The sequence below is a fragment of the Buteo buteo genome, chromosome 4 (assembly GCF_964188355.1).
Source record: "Buteo buteo chromosome 4, bButBut1.hap1.1, whole genome shotgun sequence".
Classification (NCBI taxonomy): Eukaryota; Metazoa; Chordata; class Aves; order Accipitriformes; family Accipitridae; genus Buteo; species Buteo buteo.
The window spans coordinates 57,258,093-57,282,506 of NC_134174.1; the positions used below are offsets into that span (position 1 = coordinate 57,258,093).

Consider the following 24,414-nt stretch of genomic DNA (forward strand, 5'->3'; position numbering starts at 1 on the left):
AAAGAATGGTTTATCTTGTACACCTTTTCCATGTAATTTATCCTCCACAAAAAGAACTGATGTATCTTTAAAGTGCAATGTGTATTCTACCAATACAAGTATTTGACTATGTGTCCCTTTATAAGCACTAATTACTTTCATATCCTGTGCTTGGCATTTGAAATCTTAATCTATAAAGTTAATAAGAACCATTGCTCCACAAGGCTTAACTGAATTCTGGTTGTAGAAGCTGAAGGCAGTAGAAAGGATGTGAAGAGCCAAATATAAAGCATGTCACAAGGAACAACACTGGTTCCCTCTCTGGTCCCTTCCCTCCCTCCCTCTCCCCAGTATCTCCTATGCTTCATTGAGCCCACCTGGAAAACTGGGTCAGGTCTGTGTGATCAAAAGGCAGATTTTGCTCGGGTATGGGGAGATCAGAGGAGTTCTTGCCGAATAGCCTTGACAACATGCAAGAGTGCTATGAAGCTCAGACAGAAAATGCTTGTTTTGGTCTGCCTGTGCCCCACCTTGGCTTGCCTGCACATGTAATTCCCCGACTTGACTGATGAGTGCTCTCCTCAGGCCAGATCCTGCTGCTTTGGACCAAAAGCCATTGCACAAATGAAGTCAGTAGGACTCTGATGTGATGCGTTTACTCCAGCAGTTCCCTCATACCTACCTGTAGGAAAAGATGCAGCAGTTCATTTTTGGTATTTTTAGGGAAGAAGGGTCAATCTGTATTTAGAATTGCCTACTGTGGTGCTGTGCATTTGCAGTATACAAGTGGTTTGAAACTTGTTTAAATGAAGCTAGCCCACAAACTTTTGCTTCCGCAGCTGCAAGCTTTGCTACGAAACCATGCTCTTTTATCTCCAGTGCTTGACAGTGCTGGTTCTTGCTTTTCTGATCAGGCGGGGAGAAGGAGAGGGAGACTGCAGTCACTTTTTAAAAAATACAGTTTCAAATTCCAAAGCAGGATGCTTTTAATGACATTCCTTGCCAGGGCTAAGCAGACTCCAAGATCAAAGTTATCCAGCCACCCATGTCTTTTTAATAGCAAACTATAACCACTTTAATTCTTCCCTGAGCATTGATTAGATGCGGTATAAACTGCAGTGACAGCCTCTTGCCTCGTAAACACTGGCAGAAAGCGCAGTCTTAAAATTCACATAGGATTTGTCTCTAGGACTCTGCAAGATGAACTGGAAAGAGAGTGGCATTCCACATACTCAACAATATGCAAATGCTGACTTTGCAAGCTGTTTTTAAGCAGAAATACAGACCAAACTTCAAAAAGATCTTTATATCCAGATCTCAGTACCCCAAATGACTCCCAATTAGGCCTGGAAATAGGTGACCAGATGTTGCATTTGCAAATGCTGGAAGCTGATGGCTTCTGGGCATTTTGAAAATCTGCTCTGACATAATTTGAGAACAGTTTCTTCATTCACTTCTACCTGCCAAGGGTTGTGGTTTTGTTTTTTCTTTTTTTTTTCCTTTTCATGGGCTCTGTTTATCACTTACCTCGATGATAGCTGAAACCTAAAGTAGTGCAGAAAACTCAGAAATAAAGTCTTCACAGAACTGCTGCTTTTCAGTGTAGCAAAGAAAACAAATTTCCTGAGCATCTTGTTTTGAAAGATGAAAAACTTTTTTAAATACTCATTTAAAAGGAAGACTAAAAATTACTGAGAAAATAATTGAAATCAGTTGCTTGCTGTAAAATTCAGCTCCAGAAATGGGATGCAATTAAAAAAGTTTAGATTTTAGTATTTGGAATAGATTAGCCATTCAAATTAATGGGAACTCTATGACTAAATTTTTCAGCTTTGGAAATCTGTGTTTTGGTTCTGTTAGGTTTTAAAATTCTGGGGTTAGGAGATCTGGGAAACTGGTTCCTTAGGTGGGATGCAGAGATGTAACTGAAATTAATATATCCTCTCCAGCAATAATGAAATCCACAAGTGATGGGGATGTTCTAGTGAATATATTTTCAAGGAGTGGAAGGAGAACAATGTGGGTTTTTTTTCTCCTGTTAACAAGACCACTCCTTGGCCCGCATTGGCAGAGTACATGTAAGGTCAGGCAGATTGCTATTCACTAAGCAGAATAAAATGTGCAGTTAAATAAATAAAATCTGTAAGTGAATTTTTATTCTGACTGCATAAACAACATGAAGTTGATTTATGTAATAAAGGATTCGTGCTTAGCCAAATCAGCATTTGTCATATGTGGTTTCCTTCTCAGTCGCCTCCATCAGGAGAAAAGCCATCCATCGTGACTCCTTTTTTCCCGAGGGTTCAGCCATGCACTCTGAAAGCTCTTACACCAAAGACCTAAGGAGAGAGAGGAGAGGTAACTTCAGTACATTGCCAATAAAATAATCAGCTACGCATACCTGACGTTTGAGTTGTCGAGCTTTTCATCGCCTTTGAGATTGGGAGGGGTAGCGAGAAATATGAGAAATACGGAGGTAGGGTACAATTCCCACAATGGCTACTTGCAATTATGGCAAGCTTTGCTGATTATGCCCTTGGGGTGCCCGTGTTCTAGGGTTGGTAATGCTTTGCTGATGTTAGCTTAGTCTTTTCAACCAGGCTAAGCCTGGGGGCTGGGGGGACTGTGCTGTGCAACCAGAATGCAATGGGCTACACTCTGCAAGAGCAGCGATGCTGTTGCTCATTGCTGTACGGTCCAGCGTCTCTGGTAAAATGGGTACGAGAAAGAGAGGACTTCAGAGCGGCCTAAACTCTGACCTCAGTTTTTATGTTTTTCTTACTTTACATAAAAATTCCTGTTGTGTTCAATAGTCAGCTTGTAATGTTTTAAATACTGTGCTTTAAGTTAAAGTCAATTTTATTGAAGAGGAAAGAAATACAGACTTTTAAAAAGTATTCTGTTGTGATCCCAAATCTTCTAGAAGATCAATTTCTGAAGGCATAAATTTGCCTGCAATTATTGCACTACATGGAAATTTCACATAATGGCATTTATATGGACTTTTCCTTCAAACACAAAGAAATAAATTAAGTAAGTAAATTACTTGGATCACTAAAACCTGCCAGTTAGGATGATTCACAAAGATTAATCTATTGCTTTAAAACAGCAAGCAGCAAATTAAAATTTTCATTCAGCTATAAGCTGCTGCAAAATTAAAATTTAGCAATCCTAATTCTGTGGATAGTTCAACCAGAAAATAATCAAACAATAACGAGTTTGTCATGACCATGATTATGTTAAAACAAACAAACAAGAAGTTCTGTTCAGCAGCTTTTTTTTTCCAGCATCACTCACAAAGTAGGGGAAAAAATACGGGACTGTAAGCTTAAGCAGTAATTAGCTTAACAGATGCCTGAAGGAAATATGCTGGGCCAATTATCACCACCTTCCTTCCAGTGACAAAAACATTCCTTTAATATTAAAGCAAAATGGACCGTGTCTGTTTACTGCAAGCATAACAATGCTCCATATTTTAGCTGAACAGAGATGCATATGTTTTCTACTGATATAAATAAGTTCCACTCTTCTGGTTAGGTAAGAGGAGTAAGAAATCATTGTTAGGTAAGAAATCATTATGTTATGTTGGAAGTGAATGGACATCAGGACTGGATTAGAGGTGGACCGAAAATATTGACTGAACTCCATGGAAAATACAGATGTTTCTGATATTCCAGTTAGATGCAGAATGAAAATGAATGACAGTCTCCTTGAAAAAATATATAGTAAAAAGTAAGTTCTGCCTCAATATGAAAGGTTGTCTGATGCTGTCACTCTTCAGAGATGACAGATTTTAGAGTTAAGTCATGAATAAAAAGTCCTAAAAAGTCATTAACGTTGCATGTACCTAAAATTTGAAAGGAGGTCTCCCTCAGCCTGGTTTGGGCAAGTCTGTACAGATGCACAACTCATTACACAGTGAACTCCAGTACTGTTCGTTAAGCATAAAACCCCATCAGGTTCTGGGGACAAAAGCTCTTTTATGGGATCAGTGCTTTTTGCTTTGCATATAAAGGCTTCAGCACTTTAAGTAGCAGCAGGAGTCCCTTATTTTGCAGCAGTATTTTTATGCTATTGACAAGTACATGCTTCTGATGGTGCCTGAAATACCAGTTTAGCTGCCTTTGGTGTGTCTTCCTGCGCTTGTGATATCAAGTGATGTGGTTGTGGCCCTGTTTGAACTCCCCGTGTCAGACAGCATGACAGGATGGGGCTGAGCACCAGCAGACCTCTCCTGAGTTCTGCTGACGGAGGAGGTGTGGGAAGGAAAGGACGTGCTGGGTTTACCTGATGGCAGAGCTGGCCCGCTGCAGGCGCGGGGCTGGCTCCAAGAGGGCAGGAGCTGCCTGGATTTTGCCATGGCTTCACCCTTCCTACCACAGAGGTCTCTCTGAGGGTTTGCTGCATGTAACACGCTGCAACAATTAACCCATTTTCCCGGGTTTACTCTTTTTTGCTAATGCTTAAACACATTGCAGAGCAATGGTGCATTCCTGCACTTGTGCATTAGTCCTTAGCGGGGATTTCTCTGGTCACCCTTAGCTCGCAGATATGGGCTGGTAGTAGTTTACGCTAAACAGTGTAGGAAAGTCACAAAGTCTTTTGCAAGGTATGGTGTGTTTTGGTTTGTTGGTTGGTTGTTTTTTTTTTCCCCCAGTGCATAGCAACTAAATGTTCTCATTTTCTTAGGATAGTCTTTATAATGAATAGTTTCTGCTTTCTTTTTTCATACAATATCATTCTCTTAAATCTCTGTCATGCTGCCCACTGCCCACAAACATATCTAATACAAAATTTTCTGTTTAGATCCCCAACAGATAAAAAATGTGGGAGTTGCCACCACCTACAAGTTTATGTACTCTGCAATGGTGCAATGTCGGTTGTTATAGGCAGATTGCATGTTCCCTACATGGTAAAGAGAAGGTATCTGAATCTATTCTACTGGTGGGTGGCTCTGAGGAAAGCATTGTCCCCTTGAACTGTCTGGAACCTTGCAATGGATTTAATATGTGGGGTTTTTTCCTAACAACTAATTGTCAAATTAAGCTATTCTGCATTTTCCTATAGTAGTTATTTCCAGTCACTTTTAATCTGGAAAAGAACTTATTGTTGGGTCATTGGCTCAGTTTGAATTTCAGCTGTTACTTGTGTTTTTCTTTGGAATAATCTCAAATTTGTACACATCTGGGAGCCTTTACCAAAGGTCATTCCTATCGTTACTGAAATCCACTGTGTATTTTTTCCACTGAGTTGTCAGTGACTTATCTCCTTCATTGCAAAAACATATTTTAATTCTGACTTCAAAAGATCACTGCACTGATCAAAATCAATTTCAGCTTCTGTGGTAGGTGGTCCATGTAAGTATAAAATGGCATATGATGGTGGGAGAATACTGGCTAAAGAAAAATAATGATGTTATCATCTTGTAAAATACTCTGATGTGTTTTTCAAATGGGGGTGGGATTGGTTGGGGTGGAAACACTTTCAAAACATTTTTCTCTAATTTTTCCCTATTTTCTGCTTAAAAAGAAAAACCCTAAGGAAAAAGGGAATCTTTTCTAGGGAAACGCTGCCTTTTTATTTCAAAACAGTATTCACTTTCCAAAGGCTGAGAATTGCACATGGTTTAGAAACATTTTACACCTCCCAGAATTTTTGACCGACCAACACTGAGAATGTGTTTTTATTGCCTTGTTTAGCAGAGCAAATAAGTGTCTTCCTCAGTGTGCTCTGATGCAAAGAGCAGTGTGGGGAGCCATACCAGGAATTACTTTCTTCTCTTTTCTAAGGAATGCCTTTTTTTTTTTTTTTTCCCCCCTTCTTTTTTTCTGGTGTGTGGTTTTCGGGGGTTTGTTTTGTTTCCCTGAACAGAGGGTTGAAGAAAGCTAACCCCACTTCTGCTGGTGGGAAAGATTTCTTGATTATTTTTCTGCCTTTTCATCTTACTGAGTGTGACCTTCCTGCTCTTGCCATGGAACTGTGAGCAGGGACCCTCTCCTGCTGCTGTTTCCTTTGCTTTTAACATATTCACTAGAAATTGTAAAATTCAGTTTGTAGCTCCCAGATCTTTGCAGTGATCTCCATTTTGCCTTTGAGCCACCCTTCATGCCTTTGATATATATTATCTTTGCAGACTTGCATACACTACTTATCTCTCTGGGAATCCCTTTAGGTATGACGGAGACTAATTCTAGGTGGACATAATTGTTTGACTTCAGCTGCAGTGGAGCCATACAGAGCTGCTGCCATTAGGAAACAGCATCTTACTGTCTTTGGGGAAAAAACCAACTGTTCTGAGGAGCTGCTGCTGCCTTGGTATCCCTTTCATTAGAGAATAAACAAAATTTGCTCTGGATGTTTGAAGCCTGTTGCTCTTTTACATTGTTTCTGCTCACCAGGACTTCTTGCCTAAAGTCCAGGAGTTAAATGAGTTTCTACTCAGTGGTTGATACTTGATAAAAGCTCTTCCAAATGACTGCTGCAAACCAGACAGGCCAACGGCTGCAGTCCATCCAGAAGTGACTCAGTATGTCACTCCGAAATGACCTTGCAGGTGGAAAATCCTCCCAGGATCAATGTTGTATGGTGGCTGAGGAGCAAATAGCACTGAGTTAGGTAGAGCAGGATTCAACTGTAAAACGAATTAGTGTAAAGCACTGTATAGTATTCAGTGTTGGTTATGGAAAATGCCGTACAAACAGGGCAAATCCATTTTTATTTTAGGAAAAGATCTTTGTTTTTCTTCCATATGGAGTAGTCTTTCAAACACAGTACTTCTCCCCATACAGTTGCATTTTTAGCTGACAGTTCTACTCTCATCTGTTCCTAGTAGACTTCACCCGCTGGTTTGTATTTATTTGGGTTGCATGGATGGCATAGACAATCTAAAGGAAGGGAATACATCATCATACCTGTTGCTGAGTGATGGAATAAGGGGGGTTTAGTCTTTCCATGTTTTTGTCTGTCAAGAAGATAATTAGCTTCTAATTGGCTCCCCCTTGAGACAAGGTGGAGAAAGAGCAAGAGCTGTAACACCTTCCTGCAGTCCCAGGAGCCGGCTAGTTGCACAAGAGGTGGAAGGTCTGTTTCAGGACCAGTAATATTTTCAATATTACAAGACTGGATGCATTTGGGGAATCAGTTTGACAATTCATTCCTTGCTCTTTTCCTGGGGTGTTGCAGAGACGTGCATTCTCTTTAGTCATGGTGGATTTCAGCTCAGTTCATCACCAAGTCAAATAATAAAAAAGTGACAGTTTGCAAACTCTTTAGCATCCAAATCACTTTTTGGAGAATAAACCCTGTTGATGTCTCCTCAAGAAAAAAGAGATTTTGAGGTGAATAAATGTGCAGGGAAATTTTTGCAAAATACTGTTTGATCTTCCAACCAATTCTCCATAGACCTTTATGATTCTGAGTAGGATTGTGGCTGCTAAAAAACTCTTGTGTTGTGCCAAGGACTGTTTTTCCTTCCTCAGAACTCTTGCTGTCATTTCACAGTGAGTAGGAAACTTTGAAATTTGTATGACTTTGATATCATTGATTATCAGGCAGAAGGATTCTTTTTTGTCTTTTTGGTTCTTCCTGTGTTCGTGCTGCTACAGGAGCTAGCAAATTCTTACCACTGGTACTGTAGTGATCAGAGCTCTGCTTTAACCATGGAATGTAGTAGGAAGATGTTATCCAGGCAATTAAAAGAAAAAAAAATAAGCCCCTTACTAATATTTTAGTTAGCAGACCAATTACTCTCTTTTTAAACTCAAGACTGCAATTTTAGTCAAGGAAAAAGCAATAGGTAGCTTGTCTTGTCACACAAAATTAATTGCAAAGTGTATATATATAGAGAGATATATATTATATGATATTTGTTCTGGAAAAAGTAAAATGAATTGGTAAAATATTTATTGTCCTGTTCTTCCACTTTGTGTTCACATAATTCCCATTATCATTAATTGACAAATTCTTATATTCAATAAAGAGGAGATTCCCAAGGAAACTAATATAATTTCTTTGTTTTTCATTGAAATTCAAGGTGTTTTTTTTTTTATTAAGATAGATACATTTGCTTTGCATGTGTCACCAACAGGTCTGAGTAATTGAGTCATTCCTCACCACTGTACTCTCAGATCACTGTTTCTGAAATTGCTGAAAATGGGACTTTCTATCTTGAATGACTGAGAAGGAAGAAACTACAAGACTACCAAAGTCATTATCAGCTCAGAGGAGGTCTACAGCTCTGCTCAGAAAAGGGCAGCAGGTATTAAATGCAACCTTTTCATATCTAGCAAATAGTGAAGGAACATGTTCCAACTTTCTTCATGAGTTCTATTAAGAAGAACTGTTGTTTCTACTATATACCTTTTCCCCACTGCTTGGGGTACCTGGAAAGCCCTGTGCACTCACAATACCTACTCCACTTGAAGCAAAAATCACATGTAAAGAACCCACTAAAAAGGTACCAACCAAAGCAATCCTGGCAGCCATACTGGTCCTTTTCAACAGCTTTTTTTCCTATTGACAGTAAAATTTTCCATGCTGGGTAATGAAGATTTGAATGCAGGGACAGTTTATAAAGCAGTACCTAATTCCGACTTGCCCAGCCAAATGTAACATAGAGAGTTTGTGAGAAACTGGTTTAACCTTTTTCTGCTCCACTTACAGATCCACAGTGCTTACAGCTGGGAAAAATTAATAATGTGATATCAGTGACCACACCTTAAATCAACAGATAGGATTTTGGCAAGATTTTTGAGGTCTGAAATATGACTACCTGCTATAATTTAGCCAGCAAGCTGTGTCTTTTTTTTTTTTTTGGAAATGTTATTCATAGGAGACAAAGACATGCTGTGTAAGTATTCATATTTTCTTTACAGTACATTTTTGGAGGGAAGAAATCATAAGATGAGATGATCTGTATTACACATTTGATAGGTCCTTGGAAACGTTGCTCCTGCTTTGGTCCTCTAGCACAGGAAAGACTATTTCTTCCCATCCTTTCAAAATGTTGACGATTATGTTCTTTTAGTGGAAAGAGACAACAAGCATGATATTAGAAAGTGTTCCAGGACAGCTTGTAGGTCTGCCTGAAGTTATCTTCAAGTTGATCTGGAAAAGAGGTGTCAATTCTTCCTCTGCCCCACCAGTTACCCCTGTGTCAAGGAAAGAGAGTAGCAGAGGTACGAAAATCTCATCTCCTCCTCTCTGCTGCATCTGATGTATTTATTTGCCCTGGCAGTGCTTCCCTCTTGTTTAGGGCAAATACAGGGAGGCAGTGTACCGGGAGGCTCTCAGCATCCCTGTTTCGTTCAAAGTGAAAGCAGCCCTCCTGCCAGTTGAAAGTGGTCTGAAGGTGATGAGCAGGGGCCAACACTACCAAATGCTTCCCAACTCCCCTGGAAATACCTGTGTCCAGCTTTCCTGAGAAAATGATGTGTGAGTGATCCTCTCTACTTGAACACCTGGTTCCTGTTCAAGTTGCTTCTAAATTTTTTTTCCATAGTCTGATCTTTTGAGATGAAAATTTTTCAGGAGGTTAGTTTTCAAGCATAGTAAAAAACAGTTTATCAATTAATACAAAAGGCGTCAATTGTGTGAAAATGTTGCTTCCCAAGATACTAGTCTCCACCTCTGCCCAGGATGTTGCCCGTGAAATTAAAATCCTATTGCAGCTTTGCTTCTAACTGCTCAGGTGAGGTATGGCTTAGATATGTCCTTCAGTCCTTACTTACCCACTCTGCTATTCCAAATAACTTCAGCATATTGGGAAGATGTATTATCCATTGGCAGCCCAGTGTCCCTGCCTCAGAGAGCATGAGAAATGCCAAACGTGATGCTCAAATGATATGGTACTTTGCTGTCCTGCTTTTCCCTCTACATTTCCAGCAATTCCCCGTTGGGTAGAAGGAGAGCTGCGTATGTTACCTTTCTCTTGTAGTGTTGCAGATTTTCCCTTCCAGTTCCAAATCTACCAAAACTACAAGCAATACTTTTTATATAGACATATTCCCCTGCCCCTCCTCCCACCCTTTTGAAATACTCTTGCATGCCACCTTCCCCCTCTCGAGGGTAATTTGCAAGTGCTTACAGGCACAAGTGCAAAGCCAGACTATTTGTGAAAATGCATTTTCCTGGAGTGGCTGCTGAGCTGCACCTTTGTGTTCCTCTCCTGTTGCCTTCATTTGGCTGTGAATCTCTGTATCCAGAAAGACAGCTATGGTCTCTCTTACAAAAATGAGAGTTTTCTAAAGACATTCTTTCCAGTGTTTTTTCTTTCTTTCTGAGCTCATTGGGAAAAGTAGGTAGAAAAAGACTGGGTATTGTAAGTTGGTGAGCTGTCAGCGGTAGGTGTGCTAAGTACACATGTATAAGCCAGGGGTCATTCTTATAAATGCTGTTTCTCCCCCTTAAGTCTTGCATTCATATTCAATTTCCATTGTTAACTTTCAAACCTTTTTGGCTGCAGAGAGAACATTTTCCTGCTGATTTAATGCTAGCACAGTAGAGACTGCTCTGTGTAGCACTGCAAGCCTCTGCAGTGCACCCCAGCCAATCTGTCTTTCTACCTTTGGGATACTTACTTATTTCCTCATTTTTTAAGAGATTTTTTTATCACATGTTTCTAAACACATGCATTTTGTGGAAGATTAGGTGGCAAATGTACCCCTTTTTGTTTAGATTTTCTTTTGAAAAGGAAAAGGTAAATTTCTCCATCCAGGTGTAGCTGCTGCCACGTTGCAACAGGATAAGCCTTCAGGATCCTACCTGCTACCTTCTCCAAGTAGAAACCGGGAAGAAATGGTCTCTTTTATGAGTTAAAACAGCTTCACCATTAAAAAGAGAGAAGTGGGATGCTAATCTTATTCTGCATAAAATGAAGGTTCAACAGAAATGAGAAATAAAAAGCAAGGACTTTTCCTGTGTTTTGCTCATAGATTTTTTTCTTTTTTTGTCTGTTTGGATTTTTTTAACATTTAAAGTGCTAGAAATATTCTCTAGCATTTCCACATATAATGTTGTTCATGCAGGTGCACGAGATCAAAGCAAAAGGGACATGCATTTTTTCAGAGTTTTGAAACCTCATGGCCTCTTTTTTTTTCCCTCTGAAGTTAAGAGGTTGTTACTGAAAACAACAACCAGAAATATGAAAGCTAGATGTGATTGGATCCCTTTTTACCAAAAATAAAATTTCAAGAACATGCTGCTTGAGCCAAATCTTGGAACCCTGTGGGTGTGAGTTCGCGATTTTGAGAGATATTTTTGTCAATGACATTTGAGAGGCCAAGGACTTGGTGCTCACTTTTGCCTATCAAAGAGATTTTTCCAATTGCAAAAATCTTTTATGCTTTTTAGCAAGAGAACAGGTGTTTCTGACATAATTAACTCTCATGGAAACATTTGAATGAGAGTTTGAAAGACAACTGCTCCAGTGTGGGACAAGAGCAAACTGACGTCTCTACACTGTCATAATTTGGGCTACCTGGAGATTTTCACGAACTTCTCCTAAACATTTTGGCTTTCCTGATTATTATTTTTTCAGAGGTCTTTTTGTACCATTCTGCACAGAATTACTCTTGGTAAGTTGGTGAAGTCTCACTAAAGTAAATGGAAGAAGATAAGGCTGAGTGAAAAACAGGCTGTCTTAAATGCGGAAGATTTTGTTTATTAATTAATGAGCACAACAAAAAGAACTACAAAACAGCCTGTGAAAGGTAAATGGATTTATGCTTGAGTCAGAAATATTTGAAAGACAGTTTACTCCAGTAGAGAAAGTCTCTCTTTTAATATATAACTAATCCTTCGAAAAGTGCTGGAAGGACTTTTCATAAGAAGAGAAGAAAATTGCTGAGATTTGAATTGCAAATATTTGCTGCAACCATTGTTTTCCTGAAATATATGTTAAGGTGGTTTCAAATTTTGACTGTTCCTATTTATTTCCAGGTATGACACATCAGCCTACCCCTCCCCCTACCAAGTCTAAACAATGCAAAACATGGTTTTTCATAAAAGCTGTATGTTTAGCTGTCCTAGGCTATTGAGATTAGAAAACCCAAGGGGTGTGGTTGATGAAACTCAAACAATTATAAATTAACTCACAGTACCCAGTGAGAAGAGACAACTGTAAAACATTTTTCAGAACTAATGATACTTTATTTGTTCTCACATAATGCCTTTTTTTTTTTTGGTCACAATTCTCATTTATTACACCTGTTCCATTTAACTACAAATAAAACCTGACGAGCTGCTGTTCTGCTGCTGGAATTTTTTTTTTTTGCCCATGGGCTAGGTATGGCTGATGTTTACTTCTATCTGAACCCAGCAGTTTCAGTTGTGTTGTATTCAAGGGATGTCATCTTTATTTTCATGATAAATGAATGAAAGCTAATTTAATCAAAGCAACCAGACTATGTGACATTGAAGCTGAAGTGAGCTTGCTACATCCAGTTTTATTTTGTCAAAGTCAATGGGCAGCCATGAAACAAGTGGGAGATATTAATTTAATTAATCCCTTACTGGGGAACAGGTGATTGACTGTGTTATTTTAGAGACTACTATTCACAAACCAGTGGTATTCACTTTAATACCCAGTGACTGAGGTTTAACGGGCTATTACCTTGGAAAACAAGGCTCACTGGGGTAGGAACCGGTATTACAGAGGAGGAACAGGGATGTGGACATTCAGCTCAGTGACCTGCAGGCTGTGTCTTGATGAGCATTTTTGGGTTAGAGCAGGAAGGTGTTTTGGGGAAGTGGCTGCTACACCTGGGAGATAATACTGAACCAGGATGCCAGCAGGGACCAGCAGCAATTTCTAGTCCACCCAGAGACCAGTAGCCACCAAATCTTAACCAGACTTGAATCGCTAGAAGAGAAGGGGAAGTGGAAGGAAACATGGGGGTTTGTGAAGAAAAAGGTATGAACAGTGGTCTGCAAGGTGGAGAGCAGGTATGGGATCAGTGCCAGCTGGGCTTATTTCACAGGCTGGATTTATATGATAAGCCTGATGCTAACGCCTTACCGTTACCTGGCCACTTACAGCTTTTGCGACATGAAATCTTGATTTTCCATACTGAAACCAAAGTCCATGAACCATTCAGATAATGACCAAAGGAACAAGTAAAAATTTGTCAGCAATTTAAGTGTTTGCTCAACGTTAATATCAGGAGCATTAAGGGTGCTTTCATTTACATTGCAATGTTAATCCAGCTTCCCAACCCGTGCAGTAATTAAGTTTTTTATAACTGAGTCTATTACATAATTGCATTTAAATCGTAAAGTAAAATCCAAAGAAACTGTATATTTAACTTATAACAAGATGCAACTTACAATATAAATAGTCCTGCGATTAAACAGGAAACAGTTACTCTCTGTATGGACAGACTTTTTTGGATACTGTGAAAATGTAATTTTAATGCATTATCATTTTATTGTTATGCCCTTAATTTTTAGGGACTTTGAAAAGTCTGTTAGCCAGGTCTGTCAGAAATGGATGTGAATGTTAAATAAAATCCTGTTCTCAGTGACAGTGCAGCAGTTTTTGGACTTCTGCTCCAGATTTCTATGCTCCTTTCAGTATACCTGTACTATGCTTGAAGCAGCTGTGCCCTAATCCAGTGAAAACAGAGAATGTCCTCAGCTGCTCCGCAGATCTTTTAGCCCACTGCTAATTTTCCATTAAAGGTAGCAATACAACTACTTCTCAGCATGCAGTGATTTTCAGACCTATTTGACTTAAATTGGTATTTATTTAAGGAGGATGAAATCTACTGGTAATTCATCTTCTGAGTATAATTGGTAATCTGCTGCTGTATCCCAGCTATGGAGTTGAAATAGCTTTAGTTGTTATTTTTCATCTACTACCCTCAGGATCCAAATTAGATGGCTAATAGAGTGGTCAAAATAATAGAAAATTGTTCATAGTTGCTTAATCAGATTTAAAATCAGCATATTTAAACCCAAATAAGCAATTGGGAAGTTATTTAAATATTATATTATTATCTAATTATATCTAAAAGCACAACCTCCTCATTTTTAGGGAGAAGTAGTATATAATAGATTCATTGTACAAATATTACTTTATGAAATTATCTGAATGCAAAATTGTAACTTCTCAGGTACAAGACCACTGATATTTAGAGACACATTCACTGTCATTAGAACATATTAGAAGAATTAAAGCCTGATGTTAAAGTTTCCTCTCTTTTATTGTTGCTTTGCAAATGCAAGCATGTTAATGTCTGAAGTGGTGTAGACTTAATTCTGTTATACTTGTGTTGTAAAAAATTTTAGTTTCTCTCTAATTACTTTATTTTCAACTCAATCTCTGCTTGCTAGGGTTAACACTTTTCTGTGTCTGTTCAAGTCTGCTACCAAGAATATTTTCTCCTTAAGCTTTTTTAAATCCTTTAGTACTTCAAATATATATGCAGTCACTGATAATGGAAAATGTAGATTTCCACCACACGTAAGAGCCAGACTGAAGCTGTTTGCTTGGCAAAGGGACGTTGAGTTAACGTAATTGGTGTTAACAGTCAAATACCAACAGTTAAAAGCATTCTCATTAGGACCTAAAAATGATTGACTGAGAGATGGAGCTATCAAGCGTTTACTGGAATGTGTGAAGGTTTATTAACATTGGCATGGGGATGGTCCTATTTGTCTAGACACTTACAAAATCCAGTGTGTCTGGACTGTGATTTGTGGGAACCTTTCCCCTTTGTAAACAGTATTTTGTTCAAAGTGATAGACACAGCTCCAAGCACACTGCAATATTGGCCTGGAGCATCAACTGGCTTTGACAGAAACCTGCTAGTCACAAATAACAGGGTAAAACTATTGCCTTTTTTTAATTCCCTTTGAGCTAGGGGTCTGGAATGGTGTTTCAGAAATTTGCTGCCTCCTTTATTCCTTATAAAGCATTGCTTTTCTGATAGTATCATTTCAGAATTTTTTAATTTTTTTTTTAAAAGGTTGTTCGGGATTGCAGTGTCTGGAAGAAAGGGATGTGTATACCTGAGGGAAGAGCATTTCCTAAATTATTGCAGAACACTTTGTGTCCTGGGCACAGATGTTTCTAAACCTATCTTTTTCACAAGGTCATAAAAGGGTTAATAAATACAGAATGCAGAAAAAGTCCAGAACCCCTTGTTCTTTGTCATTCATCTTCTTCCTTGCTTTAAATTCTGCATGCATCCTCTTGCTAGTCTTTACCAGAAAATGACTGCTTTCAAAACTTCTGTACACCAAAAGACTACAAACATATACTCTCACTTGCTATGTAGGTATTTAATGCTATTGTTCTAAGCCAGACAGTAGGACAAGTGCTTTCCGGCTTAAATATAGTATCCATGATTGATGAATGTATTGCCAGTGCCTATTAAAGTAAAGTCATAATGTCATAGCAATTTTGTCACAAACCAGTACGGCTCATTTGACAGCAAACCTTTGACTGCAGAAAGCTGTGGTGTAGGTTTAAGCCTGGCTTGCACACAGCTTGAGGGGGATAGTCCAGTAATAAAGCAATGCAGCCATCATTCCAGGATGTGTGTCTCAAAACAAGATGTGATCTCAAATAATAGGGCTATGCCTGTTGCTTGCTTTCCACTTTGAAATCAGCATGGAGATATATAGCAATACTAATATAACTGTATTTAAATACACATAGGCCAGAAAAACAAGAAGCAATTTTCCTGTGATAAATGGACCACTTTCAGAGCTGTGGAATACCCATCACTCACCTTACCTTTTGCTGTACTCAGGTGGGACAAACAAGAAGGAGGATTTTACTAGGTACCCTATTGCACCGATTTGGGAAACAAACAAACAAACCCCAACAACACAAAAAAACCCCCAACCCTTAGATGATTTAATAGATAAATTCTTTAAATGATGAAGAGAGGTCATCTTAAGGTTTGGGGTTTTTTTTGCTAAGCTCCCAAGAGAAGTGAAAGCTGATGATGATTTGTGTTGGGTTTGTTTCTGGAAGTTTTTGGTTTTTTTAATGCAAATGAATAGAATTTTCTCTTAAACACAAAACCAGGTTTCAGAAAATTGGATGTTTTCTGGCAGCTTTCTCCCTCCCCATGGAACTGGACCCCTTCATTCACTGGAAACATTTTCAGTTGCTGTATTTCCACCAGCCCTACTCACCAGCTTTTCCATCATGCATAGACAGGGGCACGCTCCTGGGCCAGTAAGAGACTTCAGCAAGCTTTAGGGAGGCCTTACGTCGCGATGAGTTTCTTTTGCTGTAACAAAACTGCAAGTGTTAAGGCAAGATCATCAGAGAGATTTTTAAAATGGCCACTTCATTACAGCCTCCATTCTTTGAATGACACCTGGTAACACATTGTGCTTTTGCAATTTTGCTGTCAGAATGGATGATGGTTTATGGATAGTATATCTCATGGAAATAGATTGCATAGCTCTCTGTAGCAGCAGTTAGTCAACAAAATGCACTCTGGCACTTGGTGTAGAGACTGTAATTATTTGACTGGTGGCCAGCCTAGGTAGCACTTGGGAGCCATAAATAGTATTTAGAGGTTGCTGTAAAAGCTTTTTAATTTGTTACACCAGAGTTCATTTACATTGTACACCATATGTCATGGCAAAAGCACCCTCTCTTTGTAGAACATTATGCGCAACACAGTATGTTATAAACACTACTTTTTAATGGCCTCCAGAGTAGCTGTAGATAGCTCATCCAGGAGGCTGTTTAAAGATGAATCTGTTACATGGCTGGAAATCCGAGGTCACTTCGTTTTAGCTAATGAAATGAGTCAAGATTCGCTCTGCATTTCAGATGAGAACATGGCACACCAGCAGTTTAATCTCAGTAATGCGAAGCCATTTGTTACAGACTAAGGCAGGAGTTGTTACTGTACTTGGAGAACACATCCTCTGGAAGCAGACGAGAAGGACCTTGGTTTCGAAGGGAGGAAGTCTCTGGATGAACCTGAACCCGCTGCTGTGCAGCTGACATGAAACAAGACAAATGCAACTCCAGTGGTGTACTGGGGAGAGGTTACCAACGTGTATAAGGTAATTAGCTGTTGTCCAAGGCTACATGAATGTACTCTGTAATTCTGTCACTTAAGTTCAAGAAGCTGAAACGGGGAGAAGGGCAAAGAGAGACTACCAAAGAATCGAGTGCATGTTTTCAGGAGAAGATGAAAAGAGCTTAGCTGGCTTAGCCTGCAAATTGAAGGCTGAGAGGAGATAGGATTATTCTAAATAAATGCATCAGAGAGGATTAAGCATGAGGGAGGAAGAAGAACTATATAAACTGAAGGACAATGATGGTAGGGAAAAAAAAAAAGATTAGGCACTGTACATTAGCAAACTTAGTCTGGCAATTGAACGATTACCAATCATTAGAGGATTAATTTCCATCTGCCCCCCCAACCCCCAGAATGCTGATTATGTGAATGAGATGGTAAATTCAGAGTATGCACTAACCTGATAAAACACAGGTGGCACAGTGACGATCAAAACCTAAAACAACAGGGAATCTGAAACAGCCCTTTGCTTTATAGTCTAAACACAGATTACTTTTTCTCTTGCAAAGGAATTCCAGTTCACCCAGAAACTCTGGACTACTTAGGGTCTATTTCACTCATCTGCATCACCTCAAGCCAACTGAGGAAAGAAAGAGTTAGAGACTTCACTCTGGAAATTTGATCCCAGTTGGTTTTCTTTTTTTAGGATCTCACATTGGTTTTGTGCCTCCCCCCCCTTTCTGCCCAGTTATTTCTAAGTTTTTACAGGCAGAAACAATCTTTTTTTTTTTTTTTTTTTATGTATTGGTGCAGGGCCCAGTCTTGGTTGGGGGCTACTATAACATTAATAAGCATCCTTCTTTGCTGTCAGTATGTTTCTATGTACTTGCATTTGTCTCTATCTTTGTTAAATGACTCTTATTCTCAAGTCAACTTGATTTTCAGAAGATTGGTAACTTTCTGAAGCACTGAGGGTAGAAAGAAATATTGTTCTTTTAAAGTCAGTTCTTTCTTAGTGTAATTCTGCTGGGGCCTTTGTTAGAGATAGAATCGTGCTCTTTGGCCCTGCGAAATAAGACATCATGGGGCTAAAAAAGAAAATTATGTCCAGTTTACATGGAATTACATCCCTCCATGAGCTTTAGCGGTTTTGAGGTTCTTGCATATGAATTGCAGTCAGACTCATGAAGCTTGTAAACATGCTGTATGTCTCAGAAAAAAATAGAATCTGTTCCTGAAGTCAACCCACTATGTCAAGATGGATATTCTGGTCTCAATGTCTTTTACTTTGTGTTTTAGCCTTCCTATCACTACTCAGCTTCAAGTTTGAGTGTTAGCTGCATTATTCTAAGAAATGGTAAGAATATCATTCTCATTTGCCATCTGTGGCACTGGGCAGTATCTCCATGCAAATGGAACTGGATAACTTCACTGGAGAAGCTGTCTCCCTGCCTCCAGTCTTACATGTTTGTATGTCTTGTCACCAAAACTCTTGCTGGCTCCTGAGGTGAGGTGATACCCAGAAAAGAGAGGGCAAATGTGCAGACCTGAGACAGTGACAGTAAACACCCTGAAGGACCCATGTTTGCTACTCTACAGTCTCCTATATTGCTTAAAACTTCCTTTTCCAGGGACAGACTCTCTACCTTTCCAGAGCTGAGTAGGAGGCAGCAAAGGGAAGGCTGTTTCCATCAGCCTTAGTGTCTTCCTATGGCTAGAGGCGACCCTGCCTATGACCCATCCTCTATTGCAGAGTGCATGTTGCAGCCAATATAGCTTTGGGTTTGGATATGTCTAAAAAAAAAATTACCAGGTGGTAGAATGAGGACTTGTACCATAATGCCTTGCGAGGACTGACTGTGCCTTCAAAGGTAGAAGTGGCTCTGATCATCCTGGTACGTTAACCAACTTATGCTTGTAAAACTTCCCTCCCTGTAGAAAAGGCTTTTGTTGAAATGCAAGGACTCCCTCCAGGGACGTGTGGCTCTCTTCTTCTGAGGCAGGGAAGTAATTAACTGCCACGATCTCTCACCCATGCTGTGCTTCTCACAACACTTCGAAGGAGCTTGTTAGATGCACATAACTTACCGTGCTCATCCCATGTTAAACCCATCAATTGCTAAATCCACCTTTTCAAGCTGGGGCTGGAGCCAGTGGAGTGAGTCAGTCATGTGGAGCAGGTGTGGCTTCCTGATTTCATTAATTTAGATAATTGCAGCTCTTCTTCAGCAGCATCAATCTCTTCTGTGTCTTATGCAGTAAGTCCCTGGTTTATAAATCCGATTGCTGGGGCTGCTTGTTGATCAGTTTTAAAAATTCTTCGCTTTCCCTCATGCGTGTTGACTCTGTCTGACTGCCCACTCGACCAATCAAGTCCAATTTCTGTTATAATGAGCTTTTGGAGATGTGATGAAGTTTGAATGCCAAGGGCTGGCAGAATTATGGTAGTTCCCAACTTTACTCAGTGATTCTTTCCTTCTCCAAAGCCCTTGTTGCTGCAGCACTGCAAGTGGGATCAGCTCTAAAGAGATTTTGATTGTGTAAGGAGAGAACATGTCATTCGTAAAAGTAAATAAGTAATTACTGGGGGAATATGAGTGTTAAGCTGATTAACAGTGGTGAAAAGAGAATGTTGCGGTCTGATTTGGAAAAAGGGGAATGGTATATTTGGGGCCGAAGTGCATTTAAATCAAGTTTATGGATTATCAAATAACTACCTCTGTTTTCATACAGTGCACAGGAACACCTTTATACCCTGGTTTCTCTAACAACTTCAGCAGTCCTCAAAATTCACAGGCATGCAGGCTTTTGATGGATTTTTTTTTTCTTTTTTTCCCAAATATTGATGAAGTCCTGAAGTACTATACTTAACAAAAGTTCTCACATCTGTAAATTAGAATTCTAAGCTGGAAATCCTGTAGTGTCAATAGCTGAAATCTAGCTGTTGAAGTCAAGGAATTTGTGTATGCATAACCCAAATGTGTGTGTGTTTGTGTATGTAACATCAAACAATTTAAAAGGAAAGTATGATTTTATGTGAAACTTTTTTGAGTTTTTTTGTGCCTTGGAACTCCTGATCACTATACAAACATGTTCATTCTAACAAGTTTATAATTTTTCCTTGCTAGTGTTTAATTTTGGACTTTTTTCTTAGTCTTTTTGTATGGTTTGCAAATCATCTTTGTGGTTTTTAGACCATTTTCAGGGGTATGCCTACATTATCAGTGTGCTTGGAAACAAGCAAATCTGTTACATAAATACAATTCCTGAGTTTATTTGGAGCAATTTAAAAATAATAATAATTAAAAAGCCAATAGATATATGGAACATTGTTTGTAGCTTAATGAACTCTTTCATTGACATTATTATTTTATCATTTTTAGGATTCTTGTGTCATGCTATAGCAGTGACACAGCCATTCCAGAATTCAGCCTTTATCATTGTTCTATTTAAAGGTGAATCTTGCAACCTCTCTGAAAATATACAGATATAATCAGAGGAGCTTTCATCTGATAAATGAAGTAACAGACCTAAGAATATTTTGATCAGTATGATTAGCTGTTCCCACAATAAACAAATGACAAGAACTTAACTGTCAGCTGTCTTTGCCAAGTGTCTAGTTTCCAAGCTGGTGATTTTAGAGGTAAGCACGATGTTCAGAAGTCTGCAGCCCTGCTTACCACAAGCAGCACTCCTTCTCCATTCCTATGGATCAAATTCTATGCGTTGAAACCAGCTGCAGTAGTCTCGTTGCAGCGTAGTGGTTCATGCCTTACGAGGCCATAGGAAAACTTCTACTGACTTTAGCAGCTTTGTTTACCGCTGGGGTCTGATCCAGACAATGGTGAGTAGCATGGCTTGGTGAACTGCACTGTGTTGTAGTGAGAAATAACAAATCCTCTCGGATGCTTGATCAGCTAATGTTCAACTCGGGGGTGATTTCACAAATGGAGGCCAAGGCCTTTTGCAGGCGATATGACAGGAAGCGAGATAATGTAATGTGGCAGATTCTGCATGGAGGAGAATTGGGGTCATTTGGTATGCCCATGTATAATGCAACCTTATGCCGTAATTAAGACGCTGAATAGAAGCTGTTGAGAAGGATTAGCTACTGATCCATACATTTTATGTTTCTGTTTATTTAAGATAAAGCCTCATGCTAGAGGGCTGCCTTTTTTTTTTTTTTTTTTTTTTGTAATATTAACCCCCTTAAAAGCTTTAATTTTCTTTATTTTCTTCATAGATTTCTGGGGTTTTTTATGTCTTTGTCTCTGTTTAGGTGAAAAGAAGGAATTCTAGACAGTGGTCTGGCTTTAGAAGCTGGCCTATAAAGCAGTACAGAGATCCACAGAATTGAACTATAATTCCCATGATTCATCACAGCACTACCCAAGGGGAAGTATGTTGCTCATTTTCAGGGAAAAGTGGAGAAATCTCATTTTTCAAGTATGTGGAGGTGGTTGTGTGTGCTTTCTTTTTACATAGTGAAATTCCCCATAAAAACTGGGCACTCCTGCTGAAATAGTCTTTCCCCCAAAACACCTATTTTCTATCAGTAGACAGCTATGACTGAAAAATATCACCTGCTCAAATTCTGGAGAGAGAGACAGAGAGATGTGAAATAATTCTGTAGAAGGAATTTGTGGACTGAAGGCCAGAGCGGACATGAACTTTTGGACCCCTGTTAGAAGTCAGCTTTGATAGCGGAAAAGCGGGACAGGCAGAACCAGGTTACGTTCAATTATTCAGTTCATTTCTACCACCGGTTATTTCCAATCTTCAAGCTGGTGCTTAGGAACAAAATGTTGGGGCAACCATCTGCTTCAAAAGTGTGCCAGTGAAAATAAAACAACCAATTAGTATCAAAGGTAGACTTTTCATCTGACATGGAAAGTGGGAAAAATGCAATGGTGCAAAACCTTGTGAACAGATCCCTTAAAGTTTAAGGTATTTGAAACATATCTGAGTTTTCCTAGCTAAAGAAAAATCATCCTGCTTTTCTCTCTTTGCTTTTCTGTGCTATTTTCTTGCTCTCAGCAAACCTTCCAGTTGATTTCCAAGTTAGATTTGTCAGCTTTATCAACTTTATACTTGTTTGGCCCTTTCCAATTCCCATGATACTTCAGTGGAGCTGAAGGTCTTTGAAGGCCATTTCTGCAAAGTTCAGAAGACAATTACTTCAGGACATTTAGCCTGGACATGATCTTTGTCCCATTTTGGAAAAAAATGGGGGAAGAAAAATCCCCAGAAATTGTGTGAATCAATTCTTGAGGGCTACATCAGATCACTGCCAAATTCCCAGATCAGACAATTTCTACTTTTCTATGGTGGGTAGGACCAGAGGCCCATCTGCTCCATAGAAGAAGATGAGACACAGTACCACCATGTTCATGGATTATTTACCTGTAAGGGAATTAAAAGTTTGCCTATATTATGGTATATGTTTCCTTTCAGAGGTTGCATAGCTATGGTTAGGCAAATTCACGATCTGGGGAAGAGTCCTTCTTGTCACTCAGCTGAAACAAGGCTTAGGAATACAAACACACCCTAGAGCTCTTCCACTGGGAAAACTGCTCTCAGAACCAAAGCTGTGACCAATAATCTCACATGGCATATAGATTTCACCAAGAACAAGCAATAGGCACAAAATGCAAGACTTCTGAATTTAAAAAAAAAAAAAAAAAAATCTTGTCTGCTGAATGCTTTTGTATGTCTCAGTGTCTCCAGATCACAAGACGGAACATAATTCATATTTATGAGGAGTAATTTGTATCAATTTATAATTATCTTGTGTAAAATTAATACTCTCGGTGCATAAGTAAAGTAAAATATCCAAAAGGCAAAAGGAAATGGCCATCATAAAAACATTTGTAATAGACACACGCACACTGCACTCAGTAAACAATTTTTGGATCCTTTTGTAAGACAGTGGCACCCACCTGAACATCCTGCTGCTGTTCAGAAAAGGGAGCCTGGTCTTGTCTCCATTTGCCCCTCATCCCACACTGCAGGGGCTCATCTAATCTGGACTCTTGAGCTATAAAACTAGTAACTGATTTTCCTGTGGATAAAAGTTCAAGGTTTGGCTGTTTCCAATATAAGCCTTTTCCCGTTCCTGGATCCTTAAAATCATTTGGCATACAAATTTCTCTCAGTGTGATCTTGAGTCCACTTTTTCTGGGAAATGCAGGCTGAGAGCTTCTGGGATCTGTGTAAAGGCCAAATTTGAGAATAAGCAAGCAGATATACTTCAGCTTTTGTATCTACTCTTCCCCTTGTCTCTAGTGTAATAACTATGTCCTGCCGTGATCACTGTTTCCAAGCACTACTGCTATTAGAAGTGTTTTCCAACAGACTAACTCATTTCCCCACCCTGGTCATTATGGGCAGTCAGTGACCTTTAATAGATGAAAGGCTGATGCAGTGCTGAATGAACTTGTACCCTGCAATCAAAGCAAATTCAGAGGAATAATTGCTGCATTAAGCCTTAACTAATGTTTTTAATGACAAATTTACTTTGTTGCTGTTGTTGTTGTTATTATACCCAGTAGCACCATTGAGAGAAATGTTCTGTTTTGAGCTATTAACAGTCCTTTTTTTTTTTTTTTTTTTTTTTTAACTCCTTACCTGGATCCCAAGGGATGCTGGAGAAGGTCTACTACATTTGGTGGTTTTTTTTAAATTAAATTTAAATTTTTCTCACCTCTATCCAAGTCATGGAGTTGGCCCTGAAGAGATGAATAATTATATCAGAGTCTGTATTAGTTTAGTAACTTGGGGATATGCAGTGTGTGTTAAACATGCTATAAAAATGAGTGTCTCCAGGTATGGGTTACTGTACAATAAGATGTGCAAGGAGATGAATTTATGAGTATGATCCAGCTGGGACAAATGGCCATCAACAGGTAGAGTGTGCCAGGGCATCTCTCTCTGGAGACTTTCTCTGGGGATGTGATGAACTCACAGCATTCTTCTGAGGTAGAAATACAATTCTGTACCCCTATCATTCTTGGCAAAAGCAAAAATTAGGGGAGTGGGGAGTGGAGAGAATGCTTCCACAATGACTTTGTTCAAATGTCTAAATACCTCCATTTGTAGATTATTTTTTATGTACACCTTAAAACATCTTGGCATATGAAAGCACACATTCAGACAACTGAAGGCAGCCCCAGAAGGAAGGTCCTTAAAAATCAATATGGACCATTGGAAAGCTCAGGCCACTTGGTTGCTTCTAGTTAAGTCAGCGGCTAAGTGGGAATGGAAATGGAGATTCCCAATTTTCAGTGACAGTAAAATGACACTAAGTGGAAGTTTACCTGACAGGGTGGTTTTACAGCCAGACCAGAGGAAATGTTTGCAGAGGAATCTGTATTTTTGAGAGTCAATGTGATGCACTGAGGTGCTCATAGTCTCAGCCCTTCAAGATTGTTCCTAACATTTA

General features: G+C 39.2%; 1 long non-coding RNA gene across 1 annotated transcript; it reads right to left on the bottom strand.

Moving 5' to 3' along the window:
• Positions 1-1,899: 1,899 nt before the first annotated feature.
• On the bottom strand, positions 1,900-23,242 carry LOC142030687 (uncharacterized). The gene is made up of 3 exons (XR_012650237.1): positions 22,913-23,242; positions 16,126-16,223; positions 1,900-2,318 (listed from the first exon to the last, which is right to left on the bottom strand). It is a non-coding gene; the product is annotated as an uncharacterized LOC142030687 (long non-coding RNA).
• Positions 23,243-24,414: the final 1,172 nt, after the last annotated feature.